General features: G+C 44.6%; 1 protein-coding gene across 11 annotated transcripts in view; it reads right to left on the bottom strand.

Annotated features, from left to right (window-relative positions):
• APBB2 (amyloid beta precursor protein binding family B member 2) overlaps positions 1-20,917 on the bottom strand; it is a 189,726-nt gene extending 168,809 nt beyond the window's left edge. For 10 of the 11 annotated variants that reach the window (XM_055712408.1, XM_055712374.1, XM_055712398.1 and 7 more), the window contains exon 1: positions 20,556-20,660. The gene's annotated coding sequence lies outside the window, so the exon portion shown is untranslated. The other variant, XM_055712363.1, reaches the window with a different exon arrangement.
• Between the last annotated feature and the right edge of the window lie 4,451 nt (positions 20,918-25,368).

Consider the following 25,368-nt stretch of genomic DNA (forward strand, 5'->3'; position numbering starts at 1 on the left):
CACAAAAACACCACAGTATAAAAAAAGAAAGAACTTTTACATTAAGGAAAAGAAAGAGGTTGGAACAGGATATCTCAATATTAATGCTTTCAAAGAGCTGAACAGAAAAATCATGAAAAGCATATCTTACCCATGAACATTTGGTGATTTTCACTTAATCGTACTGATGTATCACAACTTTGACTAAACTTGTAACTGCACATATTTCAGGGTATCAGGCAAGTTTAGAAAAGAAATAGTCTCTTTTTACTCAAGAACACCCAGAAACTTCAATTTTTCAATGAAGTCTCCTCATTTCAATTTAAAGAGGCCCCACTCGGCACCAGGGAACACTTCTCCAGCACAGCGCAGACTCTCATGCTGTAAACACGCTGGTGAGCTTTCCCCTTCTCATTTGCAGAAGACAACGTAAATCTTGCCTTAGCAACATAAATCATCTTATTTGTCATTAAATACTATTTTTCTGTATAATGTTAAAACTGTTCCACAATAATATTTTTTTCTAAATATAATGCTTCCCCCAAACAATGCTAAAAACACTACTTAGGTAGTTTGATATGATTAGACGGTTTTTAAAACAAAATTAAGAGAATTTAACAGCAACCTTTAACTATTTGTTTTGCCAAATGAAAAAAAATATCAGAACTCATCAGCAACGTTGAACCTTCCCATCCATTTGAACTTGGAGGTACAAGCTGTATAGCAGGAAAGGTTTTATTAATCGCTCTGGTCACACAGGGACATGAGCAATGCTGCTACAGGTTACCCACAGTGCAGGGAGGTGTTCTATCCTGACTGCCATTAAAGGGTATGTCTGTACAGAAAAACAAGTAACACTGCAAATTTACATTTTCCTTGGCAGGGAGCAAAGCACAAAAAGGGAGATGGAGGCGAGACGTTTATGGCCCGACCTGCCAAGGCAGACTGAAATAGGGCCAAACGCCACATGTGCTTATGCCTCTGCTCTGTGCCACAGCTTCCCTGCCTCTACCCCCGCTTAATCATGTACAACACCCATTAGTCATCTCCATTGCTGTGCTCTTGCCTTCAACACAAAACTATGCATTTTCTGAACACTGCTCTGTATCAAACCCACTGAATCAGCAAGCAATTGAACACTTCTGAGTCCAAACACAGCTACCCTCCTTTACAATACACTGCAGCCTGTTTGGGGAAGAAAAATAATTTCAAAGTAAATAAATCTTTAGCTTTGGCTAATTGTGCTTTGTGTTTTGCAGCTTCTTTATACCAAGAATTACATTCTTGCAATAATGATACACTACTTGTGAAGAGCTAATGTTTTCAACTAAAGAATATCTTGAACCTCAATATTTCACGAGTCTAATTCAGTCTCCAGTTGCCCCTCATCAGACAAGTTGTTTCTCTTCGTTCTTGGATATATATCATTTTTAAAGAAGAACCAGCTGAACCATTAGGACTAAATGTGCACATCTGAAAAACAATATCCTGAAACCACAAAGGTCACACTGTCTGCCAGGAAAAGCATCAGAACTGCACTCCAACTTGGCTGGTCCTTAGACACTGTCAGCCTAAAGCCAAACCAGTTGAGAGCCTAATGCTTCAAGCAAAAGCGAAGCTGTCTGGCTTGAGCTCTTCAGGATGCAAATGACCCAGTGTCAAGATGTTGTATTTGGTGAGGGAGAAGGCATTAATTCATATGAACAAAGTGACATGCTTTTCAAACAAGATTCAGGCCACACTTAGAGGGAAGTACTTCAGCCCATCTATCCCGTTAGCGTCATCATCCCAAAATCAAAGTTCTGCAGGCATTTTAAAGGACTGCTTAAAATACAAAGGCAAAGCCCAAAAATCAGACATTGCTAAGCAAAAGGAACAAAATATTTTTCTGGCAGGTAAAAATGTTTTCCCAGAACATCAAAATCCCTGTCATAATTTAATAGCAGCACCACAAACCATTCAGATCCAAAGGTCTTTGAGGACACTGGAAACATCTTTTAAGGAATTAAACACGCACAATGCCATATTTAAGTCCCAACCATGAGCAACTCAACAATAGCACTCCTCGCAGTCAGTCTTATCTTACCCCAATTCCAACAGATTACTTAGAAGTAGCATACCATACATCATTAACAAGGGTGACAAATGCCTTCCTCTAGAGAAGAAAAACTTATTTCCTACACTATTCTTTCAGCCTAACACAGGACAGAGCTTACCACTTGAATAAAAGGTTCACCAATGGCTCTCTACATATGAAATCTCAAATTGCTGCCATGAAGATTTTAAACCTAGTACAGGCCATCCCTCATCCTTACTCTAATATCTTTCCTGTCTACCTTACAGAGCCACCTTCATTTGCTACGCAGGTCTGCAAGGAACAAGAGCAGAAACGACTTGGATCATCACTCCCCGTCTTTATGGGATGGAGATAGAACAGACAGCTCCTAACTTACCTACCACAAACTGGGGAAGGCTGGTAGCAGGATCCTCCTAACACTGCTCCTAGGACAGCTAACCCCTCCCCAGCACTACGTTCACGATGCACTTACCCACAGTAGGGCTGCACTGACATTTAAAAATAACGGGGACCGGAGGTGGTGTTTGGTATTTTAAGTAAGACAACCACAGAACACAAACTAAGACCCAAACCTGGGAAGGCCCCACCACAATCTGACTAAAATAAATCCAGTTAACGATGCATTTAACAAACAGAAATGTATTAAGCAACCTTCTGTATTTAATGTACTGTTATTATCATTATATATGCAGTAAAGTCCTTGCCAAAGCCTTTGCAGCAAGCAGAGAAAAATTAAAAAAACTCTGCTGATGCTTTTTGGATCCACTACCTGGTAAGATCCAAGAGGCCAAATAGGAAGCTGCAACCACAGCCTCAGAAACTGCATAGCCACGAGCAGTCCGAAGTCCTAGAACTACCAAACACTCTTCCCTCTCCCAGGCTGAGTAAGCCAGTCTAGTCATCCCTTCTGCCACCTCTAAAGACAATTAGCCAAGTGTCACTTCAATTAGCTTTTTCAGATCCACGACCACAGAATACTGTACGACTTCAGAAGGAAAAAGTGGGATTAAAATAGGGCCAACTGAGGTGAAGCTGGAAAATAAACTGGGAAAGACCAGAGAAAATGAGACACAAGAAATCCCAAAGCATCTCCCTGCAAAATGCTGGGTACTACTTGGGGTAAAGCCAATATGCGTGTTTAGGAAAAGGAGCCTTCTTACACCAAGCTGGGTTTAAAATTACCTTTCTCACTTTTCGTTATCAAAAAGATTCATTCTTCCTAGATGAGACTTCTACAGTACACTATAAAACAACCCGATACATCCACATGCCTACATCATGCTATTTAATACTGGCAAGATTATTCTGCACATTCTTAACTCCTGGTGGCCAAAGTTTTTGTGACAGTATCCCATTGCTAGTCTTCCTCAGCCTAGGGGTTTCCTTTGGTCTTCTATTATTTCCCCTTTAGCCAGACCCTCAACTGCTTTTAGCTCCAATGACCCACTCCTCCAGTTTAGTTTCCCATCTCATGCCATAATAAATGTTTTATTAAAGACCAGATAAAATCAATATATTTAGCTTAACTCGCATGGGGTGGCAGAGGCAGGGGAGGGTGTAATTTACTCTGGCACAGTCTACCTGCAGATAAACTTACGCTGCATTTTGCCCCATTTTCCATTCATGGTTTTAACTACTCTTTCCTTTAATATCTGTTTTAAAACTTTGCATATCAAAAGACTGACTGTTACTTCTGTAAATACAAAACACTGGGCTTCAAACACACCGGGGCTGTTATGACTCAGGAAAATAAATCGGGTTTGCACATGTTCATATTCTATTACAACCAAACCCAAGAAATATGCAAAGAATGAAAACACAATACTTCACTGCTCAGGGCAGAAGTTGAAAATCTGTTTAATAAAAAACAAACAAAAACCCTTCATCCAGAACCCCAAGAAGCTTTCTTTCACTACAAACAGGGCTGATATATATGTGCAAATTAAACAGTACGTGAGGGAAAAAGAGGGGGGGGGGGGGGAGAGAAAAATTCCCTCCGAGTAGGAAATGCAACCCCAAGAAAACCCACATTTTTGTTAACAAAATGTACCCATTAATTTATCTTCTTCGTACAATACCTAATCCAGAGCAATGGCATTTCTATCTGCAACCAACACCAGCACCCACCAACACTGGGAATTAGCCAAGCTCCTAATTGCAGAGAAGCAAGATAGCACCACAAGCTGCCGCAAGCCTTGGAAGGAGGTGTTATGCCACTCCGTGCTGGGGAAGGGACACACGAGACCTATCAGCTCAGCTGCAGGCACACAGAGCTCTTCCTCAGCAATCCCACACAGCTGTCCTAAGTCACACAAGTGTGTGTTTGTAAAAAAGGGCCACTGCCATGAAATTAAGCCACCAAATGTAAGCCAGTTTTGGTATCTAAGAGCATGAGAACAAATTCAGCACAGTAAAGCTCTACTGGTTATATATGCCAAGTTTATTTGGAGCAGCAATTAATGCTCTGTAAAGACTTCCATATACATGCCAGTCTTAATAGCAGTCACTCAAAAATTCACAGAAAAAAACCCCAGTATTATTCTCACTACACCTGCTGGGATGCCCAGGCAGCATGTAATATCCCTTTCATACTGCTCAGGAGTGCAGCACATGTAATTAAAACACCAACAGAGTTCCTTAATAATATTATGATCCCAAATTTGGTGACTGGCCACAGCCTAATGAAACAGAAGGACAATTAGTGACTTAAAACCAGGACACAGGCTAATAGTAAGATTTCTCTCATCTAGGGAAAAAGACAGAAGGACCCAAATGGTAACACTTACCAGCGAGTATTCAAGCAAAAAGATCCCTTTTGAGAAAAGCAACCTAGAAGAGTCTGGTACACTATCATCATTTCTAGCTCCTATTTTTATCTTACAATAAAAATAGTAATTATATAAAAAAAATTGACTCGTGGCTTTGGCATCACCAATGGCCCAACTCAGAAAATGGTAATTATTCCTCATTTAAAAAGCCAGTCTTGTTGGTGGTTTGGGGGTTTTGGGGTTTGGTTTGGGTTTTTTCTTTTGTGGGGGGTGGTTTGGGTTTTTTTGGAGGCAATCAACAACTGGAAACACCCAATGTCTCACCTTTCTTTTTAAGGCATTTTGGGATGACAACCCTCTTGATATGGAGAAATAGTGTGAAATGGGGACAATGGACATCGATTGTGATTGTATATGTCTGCCCAGGAATGTGGGTACGGTGACTAGTCATGGGTGCGATGTCTGGTCACACAGGCACACAGCTTTGAGGAGACGCCTGCCCTTCTTCCTCTAACAAAAGGGGCTATTTTAAAAAAGAATGAGAAAAGGATGAGAGATATTCCAATGCTATCTAGAGGGAGGGAGTGCTAAGTCTCCTTGCTGGAGAAGATTGGATGGTCACAAGAACATGAATCACCTACAAACCTGCAAGACCACCACATTCCAGGCAAAGGACTGATAAACTAATTAACATACGAAAACTAATTAACATACGAAGCGAGAGTAAGCGGCTTTAGGTAACGAATATGTATAGGCGTTAATTGAATATTCATTTGTTTTATTGTATAAATGTGAGATGGTTCGTCACTTCGGGCATGCACGCTTGTGGAGGAGCGATCCCCCGTGCATCTGCGCGCAATAAACATACCTACTTTATAACTTTCGAGTTACAGAGTCTAATTCCGCACGTCACTCTTGATTCAGAAGGGGCACCAGAGAGCCATGGAAGCAAACAAGGTGGACACTCACATGCCCCACAAGGCCAGGTATCCCTAGTGCAAGTTTCACTGAAATATCTTTTTCTGCCTTCGTAACGTGGGCCAGCAGTCAGTCACCACCTCACAGGACTAAAATCTAAAACATGCCCACTTGCCCAAATGGTGCCAACAACAGGCCTTCTCTGGCAACACTATCATTACCAACGTGCAACTCACGACCAAAGCTCTCAGTTAAAAAAATCCATACAGTTAAAGAAGTTCACATCTCACAATCAGTATTTGGGGGGGGGGGGGGGGACATTCCCTGTCACATTGCCTGTTCTTAGCAACTCTTGTGCAGCGTCTCCTCAAACATGAAGCCAGCCTTGGTGTCACCTGAGGGAGCACACCTCCCCACCAGGGCAGCATGACCTCATCCACGAGGCCGAGGAGCCAGTCTAACATCACACACCAACTACCTCGTGACAGCATGAGGCACCTTAAGAGACAAGGGAGCTGAGGGCATCAGGCAGACATCTGGGCAGGTCTGACCTCAGCTGGTCTACTCCTAAGCCCGTCTCTGCAAGTTGTTTGGTCCCCATAAGCTTTTATTTTTTATTGTAGGTTGCACCTCTGAGCAACCTAACCATGACTGTTATAATACACTGTGGAAGTGGTGAAGCTTTTTTCAGGGATAGCTTGAGGACAGAGTAAACCCCATCACAGCAGCAGAACCTAAACACAGTATCTAACTACACAATCTCATTTAGGATGCAGGAAAAAAGTGAAGACAAGACTTGCTGTTTTCCCTTGTCTCCTTCCACAGTGCTCTACGATTAATTTCTGAAGATAAAACTTCTCATTTTTTATTTACATGAGATATTTATGCTTGGCTGACCTGGAAGAATCCCATGGGCTCTAGAAGGCAGGGGGCTCCAAGAGAGCTGGCTAATATTCAAGCATCACTTCCTCCAAGCTCAAGATAGGTGCATCCCTCTGAGTAAGAAATCAAGCAAAGGGGGCAGGAGGCCTCCATGGATGAGCAAGGAGCTTCTGGCAAAACTCAAAACAGAAGAAGGAAGGTCACGTGATGTGAAAAAAAGGGACAGGCCACTTGGGAGGAATATAGGGATGTGGTCAGAACATGCAGTAGGGCAGCTAAAGTCTGTTTGGAATTAAATCTGGCAAGGGAGGTCAAGGGCTTCTTCAAGTACTTCAGCAGGCAAAGGATGACTAGGGAAAATGTGGGCCTACTGCTGAATGAGGTGGGTGCCCTGGTAATGAAGGACACGGAGAAGGCAGAGTTACTGAATGCCTTCTTTGCTTCAGTCTTCACTGCCAGGCCGGCCCTCCAGTTTGCCAGGCCCTGGAGGCAAGAGAAGTCTGGAGAAAGGAGAACTTTCCCCTGGTCGAGGAGAGATCACCTGAGCAAACTTGACACCCACAAATCCATGGGCCCTGATGGGATGCACACCTGAGTGTAGAGGGAGCTGATAGATGTTATTGCTAAGCCACTCTCCATCATCTTTGAAAGGTCATGGAGAACAGGAGAGGTGCCTGAGGGCTGGAGGAAAGCCAGTGTCACTCCAGTCTTCAAAAAGGGCAAGAAGGGAGGACCCAGGAAACTACAGGCCTCCATCCCTGGAAAGGTGATGGAACAGCTCAGCCTGGAGGTCATCTCCAAGCATGTGAAGGAAAAGAAGGTCATTAGGAACAGTCAGCATGCATTCACCAAGGGGAAACCACACCTGACCAACCTAACAACCTGCTCTAGGTGAATCTGCTTTAGCAGGCACGTTGGACTAGATGATCTCCAGAGGTCCCTTCCAACCCTGCCCATCCCATGATTCTGTGACTTGATGTGGAAAGGACAGCATTTAAAAAGAGAGACTTCCCAGTAGAGTTGCGTTGTTTTTTTTAAATACCTGCTCCCCATCAGAGGGCATCAAACCCACACTTATTTCACCCCAGTGCATTGCCTCTCTGTCTTCAGTAGCTACTTGGTAAAACCAATCTGCTCCAGCTGCATTACTCTCACCTGAAAGGCTCTCTGCAATTGAAGGTCCTTTAAAAGAACAGTTTTGCTTTAAGTTTAAGCATTTCATTGAGCTTAAGATAATGTGTTACTTTCTAGGTATCGCCAACAACTATGAAAACATCTATTTCAAAAGCATTAATAATTTCACTATCCTTTTCTATATGGCATGCAGATACTACCTCGGATTGTATTAGCCTCCAAAAGAGCCAAGCATTTGTACGTGCACTACTCTGCTTGGAGCTTGTTTCACTCACAGCTTTTGAGAGGCAGAAACACGGCTCATCCACAAGCCTGCCACATTCAACTAACAATCCTTTGGAAAACACTGGTTTTTAATCATTGATTTTTACTAACCAGCTGTGGCCATTTGACAAGCTTTGCACAGGGTCTCTCAAGGCCTTTGAAAGCTTCCTGTTGTGCTGTGAAAGCATTTGAGTTAGCTTATGCCTCTGAATTAGAAATAAATTACAGGCACTACTACATTAGGAGCAGCCAAGAAAATGCAAAGGAACGTAGGCTGTGTGTGAAACTCCCAGACCCAAACTTCAGTTTCTGTGAAACAAAAATATGTTTATTCTCTAATTTAGGTACTTTCAGAACCTTTCAAGACAAACCCAGGCCTGTCCTTAAAACAGACAAGGGGAGAAAAGAAAGAAACCTAGAAAACATTTTTAAGTGGGTTTATATTGTAATTAGTACAGAGCATGCCTCCCCACTGCTCCACAGAGCTGAGGCATTCTACAGCCCATTTCATCATCTAACTCTTCCGTGTAATTAAAATTCCTCTTTGTCTTATTTATCTGCTAGCTTCTGCCTCCACCTGAGCTCTCTGGCAAGTGATCTTCCTGAGACAGCCTTTAGGAGCATCAGTCTTCTTCGTGGAATCACAGGGTATAAGTGTCCCTCTCCTCAGAACATGTCCTCCCCCAGTTTTTAAAATCTACACAACTTCAGCTTAATCCTCTACCATGACGGATCTAGAATTTCAACACCTCCTTTCAAGCTCGCCTTTCAAGCTCACCTTCTGCCAGAAGGCTTCACATACTGCTAAAACAGCATGCTGCATATACCTGTGCCAGAAACATTTGCTTGCAATCTCAGTTCAAAGAGCAACCCCAAAAAGGGGCAAGACCAGTTTCCCACTTGAACGCTGGCCGCTTGAGTAAGTTCTCAAACGTTCACACTGAGCAGTGGGAAAAACTTGGGATATGCTAATACCACATGCCAAGCAAGAACACCCAAGAGCCCAATGCCGCTCTGCAACTAGCATCCACCCCATTAGTTTGGGAGAACTAATGATGCTAGTACAAACATCAGCATCCTGTGAATTTTCCATCCCTGTAGAGCAGCAGAAGCAGTATAGGCAGCAGGAGCTAAAGCTCAACACTGGTTCAGTTTGAAGTTGGATCAGTCACTTGGCGTCTCCTGAATCAGCTCCACCGTCCACTCCTGGTTTTACCTCTGGCGTGTCGTATGGCCTTGCAGTCTTATTTTAAACCTTGGCGCACACATTACTTAAATAATCCACAGATTTAGAACATCCTCAGGACTTACAGAGATGAACCTTAGCAGCTTTCCAGGAGTAATAGGATTTATCAGGCCAAAAATTAAATCGTTACAAACTCAAATTTCTGATTTACAGGAGAAGCTCCTATTTCTTAAATCAAGTCCTAGTGCAAGCTGGAATACTGTCAGACAGATTGAATGCTATTTCTTCCAGCTCTATATTTACACTTCAAGGATTATGCAGAAGCACAGAGCAGCAGGAGACACTGGCCAAATGCCTCGATGTGAACCTTTTGGGGAAGGTTCAGAGAAGTTTGGGTTATCTGTCTTCAAAAAGCTTTTCAAAGCAGTATAGATCTAGATATCCATTAAAACTAAAAGGAGGAGGATCCAAGCTTTGAATTTAAGGAAAAAATAATTTTACCTTTTGTGCACATGCACAAAAACTTGGACAAGCATTGCGAGGAAGGTGGGTTTCTCTTCTGCCATGGAAGGAGGCACAGCAGAATAATTTCAGCCTCGCCCATGTAAAATTAGCTATTTATTTTGGATAAATCCCACAAAATATTTTCCACCCAGCTAGCACTCCTACCTGCTGGTTTAGCAGCAGCAGACTGAAGCGCTGTGCTGCACAATGGCAAGCGGCCAGCTGCCAACTCCTTTGCCTCTCCAGAGGCTGGGAGCAGGTCTGCTCATTAAAGCCACCAGCTTTAAGACCGGACAGCAAGGCAAGGACAGAGACAGCTCTCAGCTGCCACGTCTCTGGGGCTCCCAGTGTCACCGGAGCCACTCCTATCAAGGAAATGCTTTCACACAGTCCTTATCAACAAGGCTGGCTGCAAATTTAGGGATACACCTCACCATATCCTTCCAGTCAGCCATTCCCATCACTGTAACATGCATACATATATCAGAAAGGAGAGAGAAGAAAGAGCATCATCACCTCCTGGCTCAACTGGAAAAGCACTGAGGGACACACACCCCCTTTTCTACTCAAAACCAAACAAATAAGACCACATCATCCCACCACATCTGTTGCTACACACTGGCTGGCCAAAATCAGAGCGTGGAGACTATATTTCAGAAACAGCATGCAGTAGTGCTGGCTGATTTTCAGCTCAAAGCAGGCTAGGAAACAACTGAAACATGACTTGCACTTGAGGTACAAGTCTTTAACAATACTCTGAGGGTCCCACTCTTCCAGCACCTCCTTGGCATCCAGCCTGACATCCCTGGGAGCCTTCCAGTCGTCCCTCTTGATCTCCCCTTCCCTGCACAGATCCCTCACTGAAAAATACCTGAATCTTCTATGGTTTTCCATTGGAGTTATACTTCAGTGCAAGGGCATCACAATACCAACATGCTCTTAGGCTGCAGACACATTTCTAGGGACCACTATGTGGTTTCCCTGACAAACAGCACCATCTTTATCACAGTAGGACATATCTATAATTGTTTTCAAAAAAAGACTTACTGGTCCCTAAATGTCCATATACCTTTACCAGAGAACTTCCTGTACTTTACCCCAGTTTAAATCCGTACTTGCATTAAAGGGAAACGTATGGGACATTTTACTAGAAAAAGTTTAGACATGACAAGAATTGGCAAAAAATGCAGTTAGATGAATGCTGATATAACAGCATGTAAAGATTATAAAATAAAGTTAAAACACATTTATATTGTCAAGTATGGTTTTCTAGCAGTTCCTGCATGTGTTTAAATAACAGCACATGTTTAAAGCCAACATTGCTTTGTCACCAAGTTATTTCAATATCCTTGGTAGTCCTCTTACCAGCCTACAAACTCATCTAGCAGTAAGTCCAAGCTTCCGAGAAGCAAACATCAAATACATTTTTTAATGCATCTCTTTTCAAATACACAGATATCATCAAATGTTTTTCTTATATTTAATAACTTTTTAAGCTAACCTCAAAAAATTTTTACTTGCCTGGATACATGCAGCTTTTCATATATAGATGTGTTAAACCACTCCCTTTACTGATGGTTCTCATGTTGTTTCACTGTTTCTCTCAAATGTGGTGGGGAGGGAAAAAAAAAGAAAAAAAAAAAAAAGAGAGCGGGGGTGGGGGGAAGCAAGCCAGCTCCCACAGGACTCTAAAAATATGAGTTATTTCCCAAGCAGGCAACTCTCATTATCTTTCAGATTCAAATTATCTTTCTAATTTTTCCTTTTCTCTCTACCTGTCTGTATATATTCCATTTCTGTTGTTTTTTCAAGCTTTTACACCTATAATTTTCGGAAAAAATAACAGCACAGTTAATTTCTTAAAGAGCAAGGATTTTTTTTTAACATTCCAATTTCTTCTAAAAATTTCACACCATAATAATCATCTAACATAAGTAACAGAGTACAATGTTGTTTTGTTAGCCTGGATTAACAGAAAATCTGGGTGGGGTATTTTCTGGCATTTCACACAAGCACACACCCACCACGCACTGCTGTCTCGTGAAGCTATGCATCATCAAGACGGGGTTTTTAATCTATCAACATCTTTAATAGGCTTCAAAGCCTCCAGCTACCCCGCTCCGCCCCGCTCCCACCACAGTGGTGGGAAAGAGCAGACGGGTGATGCTCACGCCACCTCGCACGTCCCAGGTCCCCAGTGGGCTTGCACGAGGGCAGCAGCTGCCCACCATGCTGCCTCCCGCCTGGGCCGAGCGCTCCTCTCCCAGACGGCAGCATCCCCTCCAGCACCAGGACTGAAGCAGCGTGGGACCGTTACAGGTGTAAACACCAGCCTTCAGGCCTCTGCGGTACGGCAGGGCCACACAAGAAGAGGAAGGGAACGAAGGAAGGCAGGACAAACACAGTGCTACAGTACCATCCCTCTGCTAGCCCTGGATTTCCTTTCCTAAGCCAGCTCCACACTGGCCCTCTGCCTCCCCAGGGACCACGCACCCGCTCCATCACCACAGCACTGGACTCCCTTTATCCTAGCAGCAGGGCTTCTCCCCAGATGTTTTGAAACATTAAAACCATCTATTTCGTACATTTTCCTGTGTCAGAGCAAAACAGCTTTATACACAAAGGAAAAGCGGCCATTTAAGCTTTCAAGAGAGAAGAAAAAACAGCAAGAATTTTTTGCAGAAATTACTTTCATTCCTTTGAAATACTTTACATCATTCTATCAAAGGGAGCTACCAAAATTTAATTCTCTCCTAATAGATACTTCCACGCTCATGCCTCTTTCTGCTGACCAGCATCACCACAGTCATTTAGACAGCACGCGTTCAGTACCAGCCACTTCACAGGCAAACAGAAGTTTCCCACACCAGAACTGCTGGGAGACTCCCGGCGCGCCTGGCCATGTGAGACCACACACTCCACAAAAAGCATCATCTCACACCCAGGTGGGATCAGGAAAACGATCACATCGAGATGCTGCCTCTCCTGCTCACATACAAGACACACAGGACCTAACAAGGTCATCAGGTAGTGCTGGAGGCTCCCTTAACACCACGAGTATCACAAACACCCAGGCTCCCTACTGTATTTACTTCCAGATTAACTTCTTTCCATAAATTCATAGATTGTGCCCTGTACGTATGTATCCGTAACTCATGTAAGCAACCTAATTGAACTATCTTTCCATTATGCTGCACTTAAATCCCAATTTAATCCAGCAAGTGCTGAATTCTCCATGTGAGAACAACTCCCCTCCTTATTTCTCTTCCTTGCAATCCCCTTTCATCTTTCATGCTGGTTCTCTGCACAGCTTCCTCCACAGCTACATAATACAATACCTTGCTAAGAAACATCCCTTCCTAACAATAATCCTCTTTGCAAGTAAATTAATAAGGCAAATGTAAACACGAAAGTAATGAATTAGTTGTCACATTTACCCTAACTACTGCTTCCAGTTCCTTATAACAAAATTCTATATCAAATACATGGGATGGCTTAATGTCAAGCTCCTCATTTGCCCTATTAGGCAGCTGGCCAGTAAGCACCCTGCAGCATCTCCCTCCAACCCATCTGAGAAATTATACTTATGATGTTTCCAATAAAAGTTTAACTAATTTGTGCCAGTATTAGTCACACCAAATTACTGTCATTTAATAACTGTTTGGAGGGCTTTCTACCCCAAGAACACTGCAAAGGAATGACATGTTTCTGCAACAGATAACGAAATATGTAAAGTTTACAGTAGTTTGTTCTGCTCAAACAAGTTAATTCATAAACGTAGGGAACATTTAGTGCCTGCCAGCTTCCTTCCCTGTGGAATCTGTCCTTTACACACAATAATTATACCAGAAAACCTCCGTAACCAGCTAATAAACATAAGAAAAAAAATCAGTTGTGACTAAAAGTCCCACATGAAACACATTTTAGCACTAATATCGAACTTAAGCAGTAATTTTTAAACACCTATTCTACACTTGAAATCTGCAGAAGTAGTTTAGAAATGTTCTTTTGGTGCCTTTGAAAATTAAACTGCACTTGCACTAACAGGGAAGGAAAAAAAAACCAAAACCAAAAAAAACCCACACCTTCAACAAAAGACCTACACACATTGAAAAACCGCTTAAAAGCCTATCATAGCAAAGCATGTCTTGTGCTTACAGGAGGGTTTTCCCAAGGGCAGGCAGAGCTGATGCTTGTCTGATGGATATATTACCTGGGGTGCAACATAATCCAGCAGCGAAGACAAATGAAAGAGAGAAAGATTTCTGTTAGATTTCTACAGAGAAAAGGACCGGCAGACAGTGAGAACTAGATGACTAAATCAGTAGGTTACAACTCTTATTTCGGCATAGCTACAGGAGAACATCACCAAGATTTTAGCATAGGTTTTTAAATTGTTAAGTCCAAAATATTAAACTGTCAAATATAAGTCTTCCAGGGGTTTGCTTAAAGTACTTTACAGCAGCAGGACTATTCATAAGGTAAAACAAACCAGAATTACAAACACTGGCTAGCTGGTATTGAGATCAGAAGCAGAAATGTACATATTTTGTAGCAAACCTTCCTCTGTCACGTTATCACTCTTAATGAACTGCTACTCAAGTTAGTAGTTTATGTCCATGAATATCCTAAAGTAAACTCCATCTGACTTCATTCATCTGAGATCAGTGTTCAGTATCAAATGCAGCACAGACTACTAATAAAGGCAGAAATCTGCATCTAGTTAATCATGCTAATTGTTACACAGGCCACTTTAAAGAGGCACTAATCAGTGTTATACACAGATGCAAAGTTTGTTCAGCAGTAAAAATCACCATCTAAATGCTTACCCAAACAAATACCACATTTTCAGGAGAGACAGAAGCTCAGCATATTTTAGTGAAAAAAACTGATTTGATAGTAGGAGATAGAGGTTCACCTTGAATCTTAAGCTAAATCGAATTTGACCTTTTTAAAGCATAAAACCCCCCACTACACAGTATCTACTCATCATCCTGCAGGTGATGGAGATCAAGTGCCTGCTGCCTTTGTCCAGACAGACCCCATATTCCAGTCACCTCACTACAGAGTCAGCCCTCATACCCATGGCAATAGGCTTATGCAACCAGGTCCTCTCAGACAAGACACTGCTACACCAGCATCCATTAGCAACCCCAGAGCACTCTCTACAATTTTTCGGTCACATTCTTCTGCCTCCGTATGAAACATCCTTTGCAGAAGGTGAATGGAAAGCAGTGAAAGAGGCTGCCGTCTCAGCAGGGATCCAGGGAAGTACAGAGCTGTAAAGCCTAACACCTCTGCTGGGCTAATAATTAACTCAACTGATGCTAATGATAAAAGTAGACAATTTGGTCATCTGGATAAATCGCATACTGTTTGTATGGAGAGAAACACTGAGCTCTTCAAAGGTGCCAAACATGGATGAGGTACATCCACTCACTTTGACCTATCTGAATTTCCAAAAGGATTTGAACCATGAGCCTTACCAAAAAGGGCTTTTTTTAAGGAAACTAGGCACACAGATGCAAAAGAAAAGGTCCTACTTGTGAAGGGAGAGATGTCTGAAAAATAGCAGCAGGGTGATGGTAAGAGTAAACCATCTCTTCTTGGAACAAGCAGAAGCCTGCAATGAAGTTCAGTGCAGACCCATGCTCAGACTTCGGCTGTTTGACACATTCATGTGAGACAAGGAAAGGGGAATGAGCGGCGAGCTGAGGAAGTTTGATGATTATAAAAAAAAAAAAGTATTGTGGTATCGAGGCCAGGATGAGAGGAATTTCAGACAACCCTGTGAGACTCAGTCAATAACACTGCAGAGGAAAGCTAATGCAAATAAACACAAGAGATTTAAGATGCACATAGGAAAGACACAACCATGGCTATATGTAACTGAGGGATTCCAAACTGACTGTACTCTTGAGCACCATACCATTTCACAGGTTCACAAAATTAACTTGCTAGCAGTCCAAAAAGCAAATCAAACATGAAAGAAAAAAAGAAAACAAAACATGGTTATGCCACTGTATAGCCCCCAAAGCTCACCTACATGTTGAAAACTGTATACAGCCCTGATCCTCCCATCCTTGAGGACATACAGAACCAGGATAGACTCCTGGAAAGCGATGCTCACGATCAGGAACAGCTTCCATACAAACAGTAACTGAGTAGGCAACTCTTCAGGCACGTCAAAGTGAACTTGATGAGGAAGACTGGGGTCTACAAAATCATGAGTGGCATAATGCAGGATCACTCACCATCTCTGCCACACAAGAGCCAAGAGCCACCAAATGAAGGAAGCCAGCTGAGAACAAGCAGGAGGGAATTCTTTACACAGAAGCAGACCCACAGGCAAGCAGCACTCCTGGCCAAAGGCCGTGGAGGCTGCAATGAGGTCCCAGGGGGCCATAAGCAAACCAGACAAGCATTTGGAAATGAAAGCCACCCAACATAAATGAGGAAAGGTTGCACCCAGCTCTGGCTGAGAACAGCCAGAGGCTCACAAAGCAACTAAAGATGAGGTTTTTAATAAGGTCATCCTGTTTCTTATCTTTCCTTGGGCATCTGCTTACAAGGAGGGGGGGTGGGTGGGGAATAAAGGTTGCAGAAAACAACATCAAGAAGGGAGCAGGCTGAAGTTAAAGGGTTAAAAAGAAAAAGGAAACTAAAGCAGGACACCACACTAAGCATCCCAGCAGTCCCCTCTGCTCCTTAAAGCTCTGGGGACAGCAGTAATTAGTCTTCTGCCCAGATCCATAATGAGACAAAGAAAGAGAAACAGGCACAGAGGTGCTGGGATCCTGCCCATCAAGTCTGGAGCCCATCAGCCCATGGAGCTGTGGCCAGCTCAGACAGGGGCAGGAGGAGGCTGGCAAGAAGATCCCACTCTTTCACAGGGCGGCAGATAGGAAAGCTATAAACCAAAAAAAAAAAACCCATAAGCTCAGGAAGAGGCTTTGGAGGAGCCAGATGAGGAACTGCAGCTTCATGCATTAGATGTACATGTTCCAAGGTCTCCTTTTCCCTGCAAAAGGGATGTGAGTCACAGAGTCAATGAAGCACATCATAAATTCATCCATTTTCACTTCTCCTTTATTAATTTTCTTACATTTGATTTCAGCAGCTGACAGATTAGCCTAAGGTATAAATCAGCCTGCAAGAGGTCTTCATCCCTCCTGATGGCAAGAAACCATTTTCAGTCACAGGGCAAGGAAAAAATGCAAAGCACCTAAAGGCACCTTCAAGGTGCTCCTTGGAGATGAAACCAGGCACCGTGTGGCTTGCTTGAGTCCTTTACTGTATACTGGGATACAGAGATGAACTCTTGGTTGGCCCATCACAGCTGCTTTTTCATTTCTATATTTATTACACCTCTTAGAAGTGGTCAGGTACTGCTTAACAGACACAGGACCAATTATATAGCATCTGCAGCTGCTACTATGCTGTGCTGCGTACACAGTATTTTTATAACCAACTACAGACTTCCCTATGAGTTCAACTACTGCAACCACCATGCTAGAGAAGTCTCAGCTGTCCTGCATAACATCAAATGAGAAAAACTCCAAGCACAATTAGCCCAACTAGACTTGTTTTCACATTTGCTTTAAATTGCATTTATTCCAGACCTTCAGACACAGTGTAGTTTGGAATACTGGTCTCAGCTCACACCACCTGAGTCTGCTGTACAGCCCCCTCCAAAAAATCCCCTTTTGAGAGGATTTATGAATTACTTCAACAGGAGAAAAACACAAAGGTTTTCTACAGTTCATTTTTTAGCCTGAAGGATAATAAGCTCAAACAGCTCAAATACACACACTAACATATATCCTCCTTTTGCAGTTTTGACTTAGAATAAAAAGGAATTTCCACACAATTATATGCAGCTGTAAGCCAACTCTTATTATTTTGGAGGGGGGGGGGAACTAACATGCAAAACATTTCAGAAAGCCACCACTAAGTACATCGCTTTCTAAGAAGTGATAGAAATTGTAAAGCAAGCATTTATTTTTGTGCCAGTTTTGAATGTCAGATTTTAAAAATATGAAACACTAGCACAGAAAATCTATATTCAGCTAACTCAGACATACAGAAAAGCTTTTCCTGAATCACCAAGCCTCATCTCCTAGCCACAGCTAAGCACACAATATAAACTTCCTCCATATCGTCAAGAGCCAGTTTAGAGGACTTGCTCCCACTTCTCCCATTTGAAGGTTGTTCTAGAACCTCACTCCATTTACGGAAGAACCTGTCTAAATTCCAGCTTAAGTTTATTCATGCCAGTTTACATCCATTTGTTCTCATGCCAACATTGTTCTTTAGCTTAAATAGCTCCTCTCCCTTTCTAGTGTTTAGATCCCTGCTGTATTTGCAGATTGCAATCATATTCCCTCTCAGGCCTCATTTGCTAGGCTACACAAGCCAGGTTTTCCTTGTCTCCCCCAGAATAACTGGTGTTTCTGTTCCTCTGCCTCTCTCTGCACCTGTCCCACTCACAGCAAAGGCAAGTGGACCCATGCCTGGCACTCTCCAGGAGATCACAGCCACCCCACCACCCCTCCTGCCGGTGTCCTGGCCTAACACACTCCAACGTTGCGCCTTTGCTTTCTCCAGGGCAGCAGGACAGCAGCAGTTTGGTCAGCAACAAGGCAGGGCATCCAGCACACCACCTGCTTTGCTGCTTCCAGCAGCAGGGCTCCTTGCTCACAGCAGAGAGCAAAGGCAAGACCTTCTCTTCTACTAGCAAGGGACATGTGGTACAGCTTGTTTTCAACGTGGATGATTTGTTCAGATGTGACTACACACCCTAGGTCAGAGCTCCTGAAAAGCGCAGCCCTGCTATCTGACAGAGATGTGATCAGTGGATTACTCACCATTACCCACCAACTGCCAGGATTCATTTTAGTTTTTCATAGTTCTGCTAAAAAATCCTCACAGTGGGTGCCCTCAAGTACCCAAATTCCTCCCTAACTAGCTCCTAAAGTCACCACTCTCTTCAGCTCAAACCCTGCAGCAGCCCTGCCTAGGGTCCTCAGGGGTTTCCTAAGGAAATCACAATCCCTCCTCACCGAGGGCACAGCAGAGTCCACCCAACACCCCACCAAAAACAACCAGTCTTGTCACTAGTTCCCAACTTAGCTGCAGAACTGAAAAACAAAAGAAATAATCCAAGTTTCAAAGTCATCCATTCCTTCTCCTAGGAAATTATCCCCACGCTGTTCTAATCTATCGCTTAGATGCCTCTTTCGCCAGGGACACATTCACTCATGCTGCTTCAGAGCCAAGAATCTCCCTCCTCATTACAACCAAGTCATGTATTCTTCATAACGCATGGTAAAACTATTCTTCCTCCGGAAGAGTCCTCTCCAAACCTCGATTTCCCTTAAGTGGCCAAAACCCCTCAAAATAAGAGACAAAAAGTATTCCAACACTCGTCACTGTAAAGGAAGAATAAAAATACCCACACTCGGCACGGCTGTTCCAGGCAAGGAAGTTAATCAGCCAAGATTTTGTCCCAAGGTCACCATAAGAGGATGTCTCTCCCTTGAAGTGCTAGGACATCTGCACACTTATTTTAACCAAATGCAATCACGCAGGCAGAAAATAGTTTTAAACACAAGACAGGCAATTCAGTCAGGCTTTCAGAAAATACTAGAGCATGAGATGGCAGGATGATGACATGTCAGATCTAGAACAAACTGGAGGAACACAGTGGAGAGCCAGAGGACACAGCAAGCCTGCAGCAGCACAGCAGCAACCCATACCTCGGCTTCTGGGGCAATACAGATCCTTCAGTGAAGCACCGAAACTCACTGCAGACACTGTTACCCTGCACAACTGACCGCAGATACCGTTATCCTGCATGGCTACCGACAGCATCCAGCAGCCACAAAGCCCACCAGCCCATCGCCAGCACAGGGCTGGGTTTCTTCTTGGGCTTACTTCTTTTGTGTTTAAAGCACAGAAGTGCACTTATCCTCCCCAGCAGGCAGGAGCCCAGCCAAAAATTACAAAATACTGCAAACAAGCAGGCAAAACAACAAATTACAAACACAAACCATTATACTTTCCATTTTATCTGTCTGAACTCGTCCTCTATCTGCAAGGAGAAGCCGCTCCGCTGCTGCCCTGGGACCCAAGCGAATTCCTGAGAATTTCAGGTGGGACTAAATGGGGTCCCCGTTTTGTTCCGAGTACTGTATTTTTGCATATCCCCATTTGCAACCCCGCATGCAACCCTCCAGTACGATTTAATCACGAAATTGAAAAGCCCACTGTAATAAACCCCCCAAAAAAACCCAAACCAACACAAACAAACAAACAAACCCCACAAAAATTCCCCAAAAAACACCAAACAAAACACACGACCAAAAAGAAGCTGCTACTTCTACAGGCACTTCTGCCACTTCTCCTGCTTTTTACCTCACACGCAGGCTCCCCCCCCCGCCCCCCCGCCGCAGCACAACGGGACCCGCCGCCGCTCCCACTCGGCGCCCGCGGGAGGAAAGCCCGCGCTCGCACCGGGGCTCCGGCCAGCCCTGCAGCAGCGGCGGCACGGCCGCACTCCTGCACGACCGGGAAAGGCAGCGGGAGCGGGGCGGCGGGCCGGCGGCGGCACCCGGCACCCGGCACCGGCCTCGCACGCCCGAGGCCGGGATGCGCCGGAGCCCCCCCGGGCAAGAACAGCGGGAGCCTTCCCCGGCCTCCTGCCCGCTCGCACCGGCAGCGGGCCGGCCGGAGCGGCGGCACCGCACACGGGGGGCCCCGCGGCGGGACACGCCACGACACGCCACGACACGCCGGCCTGCCCTGCCCGCCTTCCCTCCCTCCGGCCCGCCGCGGAGCGCACCTGCCCGCCGCTCCGCTCCGCTCTGCGCTGCGCCGCCCGCCCCGGCGGCGCCCGTAGCCCGCTGCGGGATGCGGCCAGCCTTCCGGAAACGCTTCCCAGCCCGCTGCGCTTACCCAGGAAACGATTCCGGCCGCCGGCCGCCGCCGCCCCTCCTCTCCCTCCGCCCCGGCCGCCGCCCGCAGGGGGCCGGGCAGGCGCGGCGCGGCGCGGGGAGGGGGTCGCGAGCCGCGCCGCCATGTTGTGCGCGCCGCCGGGCCCCCGCTGCCCCCCGCCAACCGAGCCCCGGGCCGCGGCGGGGGGCTTCCCGTCAGCAGCGCATCGGTAGCCTGCAGAGCCCGTGCCCTTCCGTAGGGGGGGTAGCGTTTGTGCGGGGCGGCGGGCGTGCCGCTGGAAAGAAAAGAGAAATAATCGTTTCTCCTTAGGAGAAAGCGTCGGGCTTGTGCTTGGCGAATGCCAGGTCGAGGCGAGGCAGTAGCAGTTACGGTCTCCAAATGCCACCTGCTGTGTCCCAGCACTCCCCCAGCAGTGAGGAGAGCCAGAGAGGTAGGCTGGCAGGCAGGTTTGGAAGCCCACCTAGAAGAATGGGTTGGTTTCCACGCTGGATTTGGGCTCCAGTAGCAGCGTGGGGGTGGGTTAGACGCCCACGTGGCTGATGGACATGGCGACCCCTCTAGCCACGGGCTGACGGGGGTCTGGGCACCAGCGCCGTGCTGTTCTTGTGGGTCTCAAAAGTTACGTAGCCGGCACGGACGGAGAGAAACGGGCCGTTCCGCGGTGCGGCAACATCCCTGCTCCAGCCCGCTTGCCGTACTGCAGGTACGCTGGGAGTAAATCCCTAGGCACGGCTGGAGGTGGATGAGTACAGAATCACAGCAACGTCCCAGGCACTTGTTTGTGAGGCTGCAAAGAACGCAGCCGTGGGAAGACCCTTCTGTTTAAAGCCTTCCACATCTGTGGGATTTTGCCTGTTGTGTCAAGACAGGCTTTTGAGATTACAGGGGAAGGAACTGCTCGTTGCTAAAGGAAAAAAAAATCCACATGGGATGCTAGCTCAGTGGAAAGTGTGTAACTGCTAACAGACCTTTTACTCCCACACCTCACAACCTTAGGACGTCCCTGGAACAGCAGATGAAAACAATCGGCAGTAAAATACAGTGTCAGTGTCATACTGGAGTGACCGAAGATATACAAGGAGGTCAAAGAAGACTATTACAATAATGAAATGGCCAGCCTCATTTTCTCTTAAATGAAAACACATTTAGCAATCCTGCTGAAGTGCCCGAGTCTACTTTACAATTTATCACACCATTTATAATGGCAAATCTGTTTATCTGGAAAAGATGCTTTTTCCTATGCATTCCAGAACCTTCTTCGGTATTTTGTTCCTTGGCTTTACAACTAAGCTCCTGGTAACAGCAAAATGCCCATGAACTGAGCACAATTAAAGGGATCATTGAGATCAATAAGAATACAGCATCTTTAATTAGAAATATTTATGGGTTTGGAAGATCATATTGACATCCACTGGGCTAAAGAAGAGGAAAAAAAATGCAATTATAACTCTACAGTGATGAATAAGAAGAAGCAACAATTAGGCAAAGATGTAATAATTCAGAGCAAAGCACCTAGAAACCACGCTTTAATACATAGTCTTAAATAGATTGTTCTTGTTTGTAGCAGTACCCACATTTTTCCATTTGTCTTAAAATCAGACGTGATTTAAACTTCCAATTTGTTTAAAAAGAGCAACACTTTTATAAGCTAAAACTCACATTTTCATTTATATTTTTAGATCCAGAACTATGATGAAGCTCCAAAAAAGGCCTTCAAATAGTCGTAATGATCTGTAATAGAAACATGTCATCAAGATCAGTTCCAGAAGGAGCTGTGACCTCCTGAGACATCCAAATGTGGTTCATCAAATTCCAGCATTTGCAAATCAGGGTGCTTCCCTTTTCACAAAGCACATCATCCAACAGGAAGGAAAGCTTTTATGCTTTGATGGCACACTGGAGCAGAACTCCCCTGGAATTTGCACTTTATTGCCTAGAGATGCAAGGCAACTATCGGGTTACCCAAGATTATTAGTGAATAGCCTATTAATACATTACCCTGACAGAAATGGCCAGGCAAGACACTCTCAAATTCACATGCCTTTGACAAGAAGTGTAAAAGCACTGCATGCATTGTGGTTTTTGCTAGGCAGTTAAAATTGTGATTAACATTTATTTACGTACTCTATATAATGCACTTTGGATTGCAGTATAGTAAGCAGAGTCGTAAAAATGAAATGTTGGGGAAACTAAATAAGGAATTTTATATACGTCCTAAATGGGCAGCTGCTCAATGCACTCAGACTTCTCAGAAAAGTGGCTGTACTGCTTGCATAGGCTCAGCCTATACAGATAGGCTCAGCCTATACAGATAGGCTCATCAAATACAGATCTCGGTTAACAATCCATTGTGTTAACTGTCCATGTGCAATGAAATAGTTCCTTCAGTTGTGGCCTTCAGGAATTGATACAGAGCACATAACTGCCTCCGTACTGAAGACACAAGCATCTCGTGAAATAGCATTTATAAAAAGAGGACAAAAAAAAAAAAATAGAGGCCTTTCTATATTCTCAGCTCATACCAAAGTCATTTCATCATCATCTTGCTGTTTCTATGTGAGAACTATGACTGCAAATTCATGTTGGTCAAAGTCCATCTGACCTTGCAACAAGGAGTGGCTGCCCACCACAGTCTCCATCGGCAGGTACCCCTCTGCCCCCCACCTGCCTCAGCACACCCGGGTCTGCAGACCCTGCTGGGGAGCTGGCTGTGCTCCCGGGTGTTCTCTCAGGAGAAGTTCATCGTTTCTTCCCCTGCTTTCTTCTGTATACCAGCTTTTTACTTAAGGGTTCCTCCACGTAGGGGAGATAGTTAAAGTGCTCAATGATCCCATCTCTCAATCTTGTTTCTTGCTGCAGAGGAAAGTAGGAAAGAGGGTGAATATGAAATAAGCAAGGCTACCATCTAGTGGTGCAACTGTACTTCCCTACTTCAGAGGAATCTACACCATCAAACAACCTTTTGCTGAATATATTGATCCTAAAGCCAAGCTTAACGTAGAAATTTAATTAGGAAAATTCTGTTAGAGCGGAATGGTAATTTTCTTTGGAACTGGTTCTCTAATATGTTCTCACAGCTCACTGTGACATTAAGTCTCTGTCTTAAAATACTAAATCAAGTAATTTTCCAGAAAGAACAAAAAACACCCTACACATTGTACATGCAGCTAGGAGATTTAAGAATTTGATTTGTAGCATGTAATTTTTCATTACGGGCTTGAACATGCTTAGTCCTTTGGACACATTGCCTCCCAGGACCTGTGGGAAAGCATGTATTGCTCCTGTTATTTTGAGTTCCTGTCTCATTAGTGCTCCCTGGGCAAGCATATAGTGAAAGACTAACTTTGTCATGGACAAACTTCCCTGTGTTATTTATGGAAGAAGCAAAGACCATGAGACATCAGTCTCAGGTAAGATTACTCCAGTAGTTTAATCAAGCCAGGAAGTAAATCAAGGCCTCATACTCCCAGAGCCCTCTCCCATCCACCGCATTAGCGATCTCGGGCATGTTACTGCCACGCTAATGAAGGCTGATGGGAACAAGTGCAATCCAGAGCAGTTTGCTGATTTCCTAACACACCACCAATGATAATGTCAAAGTTTCTTTCTGGCTCTTCAGGAATGCAAAGCTTTGCATTAGGAATAGTTGTAAAGTACATTAGAAGTGATCTCTTAGACATCCGACTAGAGGTAATTCTCTGACCTCTCCTTTCCCTGCCTGTTATACAGCAGTATAGTGAGATCTCCTACGGGAGGGGTGAAGGAAAGGTGGCAAGGTGGCCTGGCCTGGCCCCCAAAATTATATAAACTCCTTGACTATATGATGGGCTTACCCAGCCCACCCACTCATCCAGACAGGGGCAGCTCCATTTCTTTTTATCATTACAGGCAAGTTCTAGGGCAGGTGAGCAGGGTGACTGTGTTAGCTTGCAAACAACTGCAGTATTGGAAATAGGAGAACATACCAACTGACCAGGCAGGGAAACAGTCTGTTTGGACTACTTCTAGCTGGAGGGGCCAGGCGGGGGAAAGCTGCTCTTTGTAAGGAAAAGCTGCTATTAATGCAGTTTCTAAATACTACAGCAGCTGCTTAGGCACTCTGCTAGAAAGCAGTAGGTGCTTTCAGAGCTGACTTTTCAGCAAACTCCATTTACTGTTTTATGTGGCGCCGGTGAACAAAAATACACAAAAGTTGCCACAGAGTTGCCTGTATGGGTAGTCAAAGAGAATAGCTCATGCTTGCAAAGCTAACGCGTAGCTAGATTTACTTGCCTTGGCTGCTGAAAATGGGAAGTATAGCCCTGCTTTCTGATGGGCACTGAAACATATGATCTCCAATATTTTTCTACAACTGAGAAACAGGAATACAGCAGAGATTTTGCAATGCAGCTTGCCTTCGAGGCTACAAATACTTTGAGAAGGCAGTTGTTCAAACAGCACAAAATGAAGCACAGGTTAGAAGTTTTAGACCAACACCTCTCTACTGCCAGCAGCTGCTGTGTTTCAGCCCCGGCACTTTCACACCTTGGAGTTTCCCCTGGAAGTGCAGCACTGCTGGTTTTGCTTCCCGGTGGGCAACCAAGGATGGTGCAGCAGTACAGCTCCCTATGAGGCCATCAGGAAACCCATGTCTCAGGCTAGAATGGCTAACCCACTCATATGCTATATACGCACCTATACATATTCACATCCACTAATAC

The sequence above is a fragment of the Falco cherrug genome, chromosome 1, assembly GCF_023634085.1.
Source record: "Falco cherrug isolate bFalChe1 chromosome 1, bFalChe1.pri, whole genome shotgun sequence".
Taxonomy (NCBI): Eukaryota; Metazoa; Chordata; class Aves; order Falconiformes; family Falconidae; genus Falco; species Falco cherrug.